The sequence below is a fragment of the Coenobita brevimanus genome, chromosome 34 (genome assembly GCF_032717465.1).
Source record: "Coenobita brevimanus isolate Jiangsu-jjx chromosome 34, ASM3271746v2, whole genome shotgun sequence".
Taxonomy (NCBI): domain Eukaryota; kingdom Metazoa; phylum Arthropoda; class Malacostraca; order Decapoda; family Coenobitidae; genus Coenobita; species Coenobita brevimanus.
In genome coordinates this window covers 23,100,687-23,109,253 of record NC_136987.1, presented here as the reverse complement: position 1 = coordinate 23,109,253, position 8,567 = coordinate 23,100,687, and the positions used below count along the sequence as shown (strand labels likewise).

At 41.2% G+C, this 8,567-nt stretch overlaps 1 non-coding gene across 1 annotated transcript; it reads left to right on the top strand.

Moving 5' to 3' along the window:
* Positions 1-6,980: 6,980 nt before the first annotated feature.
* On the top strand, positions 6,981-7,099 carry LOC145396118 (5S ribosomal RNA). The gene has a single exon (XR_013896728.1). It is a non-coding gene; the product is annotated as a 5S ribosomal RNA (ribosomal RNA).
* Positions 7,100-8,567: the final 1,468 nt, after the last annotated feature.

Genomic DNA, 8,567 nt, shown 5'->3' with positions numbered 1-8,567 from the left:
CACGTCCCTATCAGTGTGGGTACTTCCCCACAGTTCACTAGTCCCACAGTGACAGTGAACCCCCCTCCACAGATGGCCAATGTTCCATCTTCCCAATATAACCCTCAAGGCACAATGTTTGCCACATCAATTCAGCAGCCTCATGAGTGGCTAGCTGCTTCCTCCACAGGCCCCACCACAGGTGACAGTACCTTCCTTGTACAGCCAGGGTTTGTGGGAGGCATTCCTGTGAAGGTCCTGAGAGACAATGGTTCCTCAGGTTGCTCTGTCAAGCAGAGTTTAGTTCGGCCTGAGCAGTATACAGGTCGACAGATCCATGCAAAGCTTATTGATGGATCAGTGAGATTGTTCCCTGAGGCATGTATCCAGGTGGCATCTCCATTTTATACTGGTACGACACTTGCGGTTGTCATGCCAGAGCCTCTATTTGACTTAATAGTAGGCAATGTTAATGGAGTCAAGGATAGTTGCTCCGATGACGCTACTCAGACTTTGGCTGCTGCGGTAACACGAGCCATGACTGAGGCTCCAGACTGTGTCACCCCAGTGATCATTGAATCGCTGCAAGATCTGATGTGTAGTCAACTTGTTGTACAAGAACAACATTTTGACCCGACACTTGCTGCCGTGCGGAACAAACAAAAGGGTCGAGTGATAAAGTATTCACGGGGAGGTCGAGCCAAGTTCCTTCGTAAACAAGGACGGCTCTACCGTGAGTCACGAACACCCGAGGGCGAGGTTCGACTGCAGTTTGTCGTTCCCGCCAAGTACGGCCTAGCAGTGTTACAATGGGGTCATTGTTCAGCCTCAGGAGGTCACATGGGCAAAAGGAAGACCCAGGGCCGTATCCGAGCTGACTTTTTCTGGCCAGGGATGGGACGGGACATAGATAGTTTTGTCCATTCTTGCAGTGTGTGCCAAAGTATCACCACTAATCAGGGACATGCCCTTCCTGTGCCATTTGTAACTACACCTGTAATCTCTGAGTCAGTTGGGAGACAGGGTAGTGGTGAAGTGGGTGCAGACCTGACGTCTCGCCCATTGGCCCCACAGGACACATTATGTCCAGGGCCTGTACATACATATTATGTACTGTAGGTTAAGGGGGAAGTTCGAGAGAGAACTCCGCAGTGGCGACTTGAGGCTATGGAAGACCCAAGTTTGCACAAGGATTCTCAGCTTCCCAATACTAATATAAGTATTGTAGGTTAAGGGGGAAGTTCGTGAGAGAACTCCGCAGAGGCGACTTGAGGCTATGGAAGACCCAAGTTTGCACAAGGATTCTCAGCTTCCCGATACTAATATAAGTATTGTAGGTTAAGGGGGAAGTTCGAGAGAGAACTCCGCAGAGGCGACTTGAGGCTATGGAAGACCCAAGTTTGCACAAGGATTCTCAGCTTTCCGGTACTAATATAAGTATTGTATTGTAGGTTAAGGGGGAAGTGAGAACTCCGCAGAGGCGACTTGAGGCTATGGAAGACCCAAGTTTGCACAAGGATTCTCAGCTTTCCGGTACTAATATAAGTATTGTATTGTAGGTTAAGGGGGAAGTGAGAACTCTGCAGAGGCGACTTGAGGCTATGGAAGACCCAAGTTTGCACAAGGTTTCTCAGCTCTCCGATATTAATATAAGTACTGTAGGTTGAGGCACAGGTTGAGGACCCGTGTGCGGTTCGAGGCTATGGAAGACCCGAGTTTGCATAGGGATTCTCAACTTGCTGACCATAATTGTGTGCTAAAATTAATGGCGACCTCGAGTGTACTTTTCATAGCATGTACTGACTGCTAGCCAGAGAGAGTAATTGTAACATAATAAGAATTTTGTCTCATTGACACTTTTGATGCTCCACCTTAATTGGTTTTGCAGGTTCAGCAATGGGTGTAGCAGTTTTGCTGTGCGGACCAGCTGATCATCTGCCGCACGCTGCTGCCTCTTCTCCCCTGCCTTCGTTGTCGCCATATTATTTACTGTGTCATTTTACATGTAGGTACAGTTACACTACAACTGTCACACCTACACCGTGTATTACATACACCACGCTACACAACAATTAGTTGTCAGTGTAAATGTAGCGAATTTTCGCTCAGTTTAACCTGAGTACAGGATTTTCACCGTCGTCATGGAGTTTTTCCCTCAAGCTTGCTTCTATTAACGTAAATACGAGGTTTTTTCGCTCACTGACGACTGCGACTTTCTCCTGTAGCAGGATAGCACACACACCACAGTGTGAATCTTGTGTGACTGAGTTAGGATTTATATGTATGTATATTGAAATCTTTCTTCTGAAGGAAGAAAGATTTAATTTTCATGGGGCGTAATGTCACGAATCAATTCGCGACATTTCCCTTTTGTGAGAAGCCGCGAACTATTAGTGGAAAACTCACTGTTTTTCGTTCAGTTAACCGCTCATTCGGACGGAAGCTTTGTCAAATCAGTTTTTCATTGTCATACGTGATCGTCTCTGTGTGAGACATTAGCGCTTCCGATGAGCGATTGTTTTGGGCGCGTTTCGCTCACTCGACCGTTAGAAAATACGGCTTAGTGCTCCGCCTTTCTTTCCCACGATTTGAATTCAGTCTTGTGTTTGCTGTGACGGAGAAAGGGTCTGTGCTCAGAAGTGGAGAGGTCAGCTAGCACCCCAAGCTCCATTAGTTCAGTAATCCCAGTACTCCCACCTTAGTGGTGATACATAGCATTCATCGACTGGTATTTCTTTTGTGTATTTTGTAGTTTTAAGAACTTAGTTAAGGTGTTTTTCCCTAGGCGTAAGTATTTAGCTTCTGTGTGAGTGAGCGAGTGCGTCTCATTGTTTTGAAATGTAATGTTAAATTTATTTTTGTAATTAATAAATTTAACAGTTCTATTTCTTGAGCTTAATGTAGAGTAAAAATCTTGTTTCATTTCTCCATAATTAAGCTTATTTTCCATACAGCTCCTAGCTTGCATAAACGTTTACTATTCATAACTGGTACTTAGACCAGTCTTGTATTAACTTAAAATCCGTTGTGCCAGGAGTTAATGCATCAGCAAGAACCTGATGTTGTTATTATTAGTATTAGTTATTTATTGTCAGGGGTGATGTAACTTTCTCCAGAGGCTAACAGTACAGTAATTCAGCAATTGTGAGTAATTAGTCTCTGCTGTGTACTGTTGAGAAAGTTTATAAATTCTCGTTCTCAGAGAATCGTGCTAAGCCAGCGTAAAGTAATCGTTGCTTGATGTAGCAAGACAACCATTGTCTCTGCTCTTCAATATTATTGAATATTATATTATCAAATTAAATAACATTTAACCATTTATTTCAAAATTACCGTGATATTATAAAAACCCCGTGACACATATGACAGGGTGGATAGACAAGGATTGTGGAAACTGTTAAGAATTTATGGAGTAGAGGGGAAGTTGTTGAATGCTGTGAAGAGTACGTATGATGGTGGTAAGGCTGCAGTGCGTGTGGATGGTGACCTAAGTGAATTTTTCTCTTTGAAAGTTGGGTTGAAACAGGGATGTGTCATGTCTCCATGGTTGTTCAATCTGTACATGGGTGGGGTAATAAAAGAGGTACAAGGTAGGGTAGTGGATGTTGGAGTGGCCCTGGTGAGAGAGGATAGTGTTTGGAAACTCCCTGTACTGTTGTTTGCAGATGTTACTGTGTTGTTGAGTGAAGACGAAGGGGAGCTGCAAGGCTTGGTGGATGAGTTTGAGAGAGTGTGTAAGAAACGGAATCTAAAGGTGAATGTAGGGAAGAGTAAAGTGATGGTCTTTGAGAGAGGTGACGTCAGTGAATGTACAGCGAGGTTGGATGGTGAGGAATTGGAAACTGTGAGTACGTTTAAGCACTTGGGTAATGTGATGAGTAAGGATGGAGGTTTGGAGGGTGAAGTGCTTGAAAGGGTACAGCAGGGAAGAAAGGTTGCTGGTTCTTTGAAAGCAGTGATAAGAAACAGAGAAGTGAGCACGGAAGTGAAAAAGTTACTACATGACAGTATTGTGATACCAACTCTAACGTATGGAAGTGAAGCTTGGACGTTGTTGGAAGGACACAAGTCAAGAGTGAGAGCAATGGAAATGAGTTATTTAAGAGGAGCCTGTGGAGTCACATGGAGAGTAATGTAATCACTGGAGTTATTTAAAGTGAGTTATGATGGCTTTACAAAATAGAAAATTGCCAGCTATTCAGATCGTCGTCGAAAACCATATAATCTTTTTTTTTTTTTTTTTTTTTTTTTTTTTAAGCCAATTGCACAACCATAAAAAAATATGCAAACAATTCACCAAACTTCGACATTATGAAAAATCGCAGTTTTTTTGTTTCCTGCTTGCCATCAAGATCCCTACCCCCTCCAAAAAATATATAAATAAATAATACTACCCCGCGCACAAGTAAGGATCGGAAACTTAAAAGGGATCACAAGCTGGCTTTTATTTCCATCTGCTTTTGTTTGCCTATATCAGAATAAAATATCGTGCTCAGAAAAAAAAAAAAGTGGATACTTTTTAAAAAGAGATCTATCCCTTGCATAAAAAAGGCTACAGGTATGATTTTATTGCAAAATGTATATACTGGGTTATTAATCATGATTACCCGTATAATATTGCCGAGTAATATGCGTCTAAATATATATAATATATATATATATATATATATATATATATATATACCTATGATGGTAAACCTCAAGCAGTCAGCACTGAGTATTTTTTATACTATATTATTATTATAATGGTTCTTTGCGCGGAAGGGGAAAGCACACAATAGGAACAGAACTGAGCATATCATTCATGTTTCTCCCATTTTTGTGCATTCCTGCCCACCCCAGGTATTGGTGGAAAACTTGGTTAGCATGGTGATGCAAACCCTATACCAATGCTTTTCGCCAGGGTGAATAGTTACCCAGCTGTGACCAGAGTTAGGTCTTGAAGTGACCGGAAAGCTGGGGTGATCCAGAGGTGCCCTGGATCAGTGAAAGAGGGCGGGAGGCCATAGTTGCTGGTGAGGGTGGAACTTACAGCCTTTTCATGAAACTAATCACTTTCTGATATTTCTCTTTTGGATTTATTTTTGCCTCTCTAAAATGAAGTTTTGCATGCATTGTTGACTTAGCAGAAAGTTTGAGAAAAATCATCAATCAATACTGATAAGCACAGTATTCCCCTTTCATGCTTGACCGCTTGCTTCAAAAGATACATACACTGGAAGGGAAATAGGAGGTTCAAACAGCATTAATAATAAAAGTTTTTTCATTAAAATAGAAAACGTTTAATCCACGTCTTTGTTGCCGTCAGGATGTGAAATGTGGGAGGCGTTTATATTTTTCGTTGTTATTTCTGTATTTTCCTAATGTTTTTTTTACCTTTCATAGGTGACGGTTCGACATTACTGTTGTTTTGTCTCTAACAGCAAGGCAACAGACAGTTCCATAAGCTCGCGAACATGAGAACAAGCAGTCTGTGCCACGACTATGGTGACAATGTTTGGCAGGACTTAATACGTAACCCACCAGTTCGTGGAAGCTTCTCAGAAATGAGTTATTCCGAAACTGTTAAAAGACATTACCTTAGACGAAGAAAGGCCACTCCTAAGCTGATTGTACTCGCCTGGCGGTGTCATAAAAATGCTAATTAACTGGCGGTGTGTATTATGTTGTCAATACCCACCAGCCAAGTTTAAATCCCTAGCAATTCTCGGCTCCAGATTATAAGCAAAACGATCAGACACATTGCTTAAATCCTTTGCAGTGAGGTATAGTCGATAATTCATTAAAGGAATGCATACTATAGTGTTTATGGCTCTTGTCTAGTTAAAGGTACACTCCCCGCTACCTTTGAAACTCGTTTCGTTTCTTACCAGTGCCGAATGGACGCTAATGTCAGTTGTTATTGCTTCATTTTTCAGATAAAAAATTAAAGGACTATATGATGAGTGAATGACTGTATGGTTCATTGAACAGGGAACTGTGTCGGTAATTTTTTTTTTATTATTATTATTATTATTATTATTATTATTATGTCTGGATCCTATCAATCCAACGTACCAGCGTGAGGTATTATGATGATGATGTGCACTTCTCCATCCTACAGTTATTCCAGCACACACCATCCTTCCCACGCTACCACCAATGCTAACTTCGTCGCCACAGAGTAGTTGGTCAAACAAAAGTAACTCCAGCAGTTCCTTGGCCTGCTACAAAAACCAGCATTGCTGAAGAAAGTCCTTGTCAGCATTTTTCTCAAGGGATTAATGATTCCTCCAGCTCATTAAGTTCCCTGTTGCATTTTCGTACACACTTCTGTCCCCACTTTAACTCCCTGTCGGAACTGGAATTGGATTTTTACGTCCAGTAATGAAGACCCAGAAAGCCTCCCACTCAAAATGTTGAGGTTTTACCTGGGTGGGATTCAGGGAGTTGTGTGCTCGTTAGGAATTTCCGATGTTCATTCGTCATTTATTGCTCTATCTCGCATAGTTGTGCAATAGTTTTATCCATATTATTTTTCTTGTGTTTATGGGTTTACACTTGATTAACTGAAAAAGCTTTTGATAATTTCGGTCTGAACTGCTTATGCGCATTATTTGAATGGCGTAATTTTTTCTCGCAAGGAATAATAGTCTTCCCAGCCATAAGTCGTCATGACCCAGCTTAGTATTATAACATCCATGTTCTGACAAAATAGTCCAAATACAAAATGTGATCTGTGCTATAGAGTACATATAAAATTTCAACCACAGCAGGTTGAGCACAACATGAACCAAACTATCTAGCGACAATTGGCAGGTATGATACATACAAAAGTCATCCTCATATTCAAGGAGTTAATGGAAGTATTTTCTTACACATTCACTACAAAGATTTTCCTAATCAAAGTAACATCGTCTGGTGAGTAGCGAAAATGAATGGTCATCACACTGAAGGGATTGAAAAGGCCCTACTTCACAAAAAGAAAAATAACCCTTTATTTTTTTTTTTTCACAGTTTATGGCAACGGCCATGCCACGTTGAGTACACCGCTTCCTGTCCGATCAGCGAAGTTAAGCAACGTTGGGTCTGGTTAGTACTTGGATGGGTGACCGCCTGGGAACACCAGATGCTGTTGGCATCCCTACGTGTCAAGTGGGATTGGTGGAGGATTAGTGCCCCTCTCTGTAAAACAATTAACTCTAAGCCCTTGGCCACCCCGTTTGGGATACATGGCGTCTGGCAATGGATGGATGGAACATACTTTTCTGTAGATCGGCTTCAACTTGAATATCCTCGGCAGGTATGAGGGGGTAGATAATCTATATGTATGTTTTTCCTCGGGCTGCGAGAGGGAGATACAAAAGTAACTTAGTAGTATCACTAAGAAGACTCTGTCTGTCTGTCTGTCTGTCTCTCTCTCTCTCTCTCTCTACGCGCGCGCACGCACGCACACACGCACGCACGCACACACGCACGCGCGCACACACACACACACACACACACACATATACAGTGTGTGTATATATATATATATATATATATATATATATATATATATATATATATATATATATCTATTGCCAGACGCCATAATCCCGTAAGGGGTGGCCATTTGACTTTGAGTTATTTGCTTATATATATATATATATATATATATATATATATATCTATATATATATATATATATATATATATATATATATTGCCAGACGACATAATCCCGTAAGGGGCGGCCATTTGACTTTGAGTTATTTGTTTTACGGGGAGAGGCACTAACCCTCCACCAACCCACTTGTTGACACGTAGGGAGCACGTATGGTTTGGTTATATGGTTACCACCCAGCGTTGTAAATGGTTTCTTGGCTTACAGGAAACCATTTGGCTTGTCACTCAATGTAAAGCCACCTGTAAAGGAAAGAAAAGCAATAAGAAGTGACAGGAAAGATGGGATATATATATATATATATATATATATATATATATATATATATATATATATATATATATATATATATATATATACACACCTGTGTGTGTCACCAGGTGACCCCTGCTTGCGCAATTATGCACACGAATGGCCTATTGTTCAAACAAAGCTTACTTATTTCATGATTCTTTATATTCCTCACCACGTCCACTGTGCATCACAGACTGCGGATGCCGTATGCCAGTAACTGGTCGGCATTTAGATCTGCATCTTCATTAGGCCTCTTTGATAAAGAGAAAGCCTGTCGATTTTTAAAGATTCTCCTTTCCCCTCCCCACTCGTCTCCTTCCAGTTCCCCCCATCCACTCCTCCTGATGCATGACATTTGATGAACATCGCCTCTCAAAAAGTGGTTCACTTTTTGTTTTACAAGTACACACAAAGAATAGGCTTGTGATAAAGGCAAAGTCTATGAATCCTCATAGTTTTCATATTCCCTCCCCCATCCCTTCGTAATACAGATTGTGGACACTATATTTCATGAACCAAGCCATCTCTTGTTGTCCAGCTGGACACACAGAATAATCATTTGTCTTAAGAAAAGCATCACAGACTTGGAGTCCCGTACCATAGTAACTAAGCCGCACTATGTTGTGCAGTTTTACATATAAATATTACA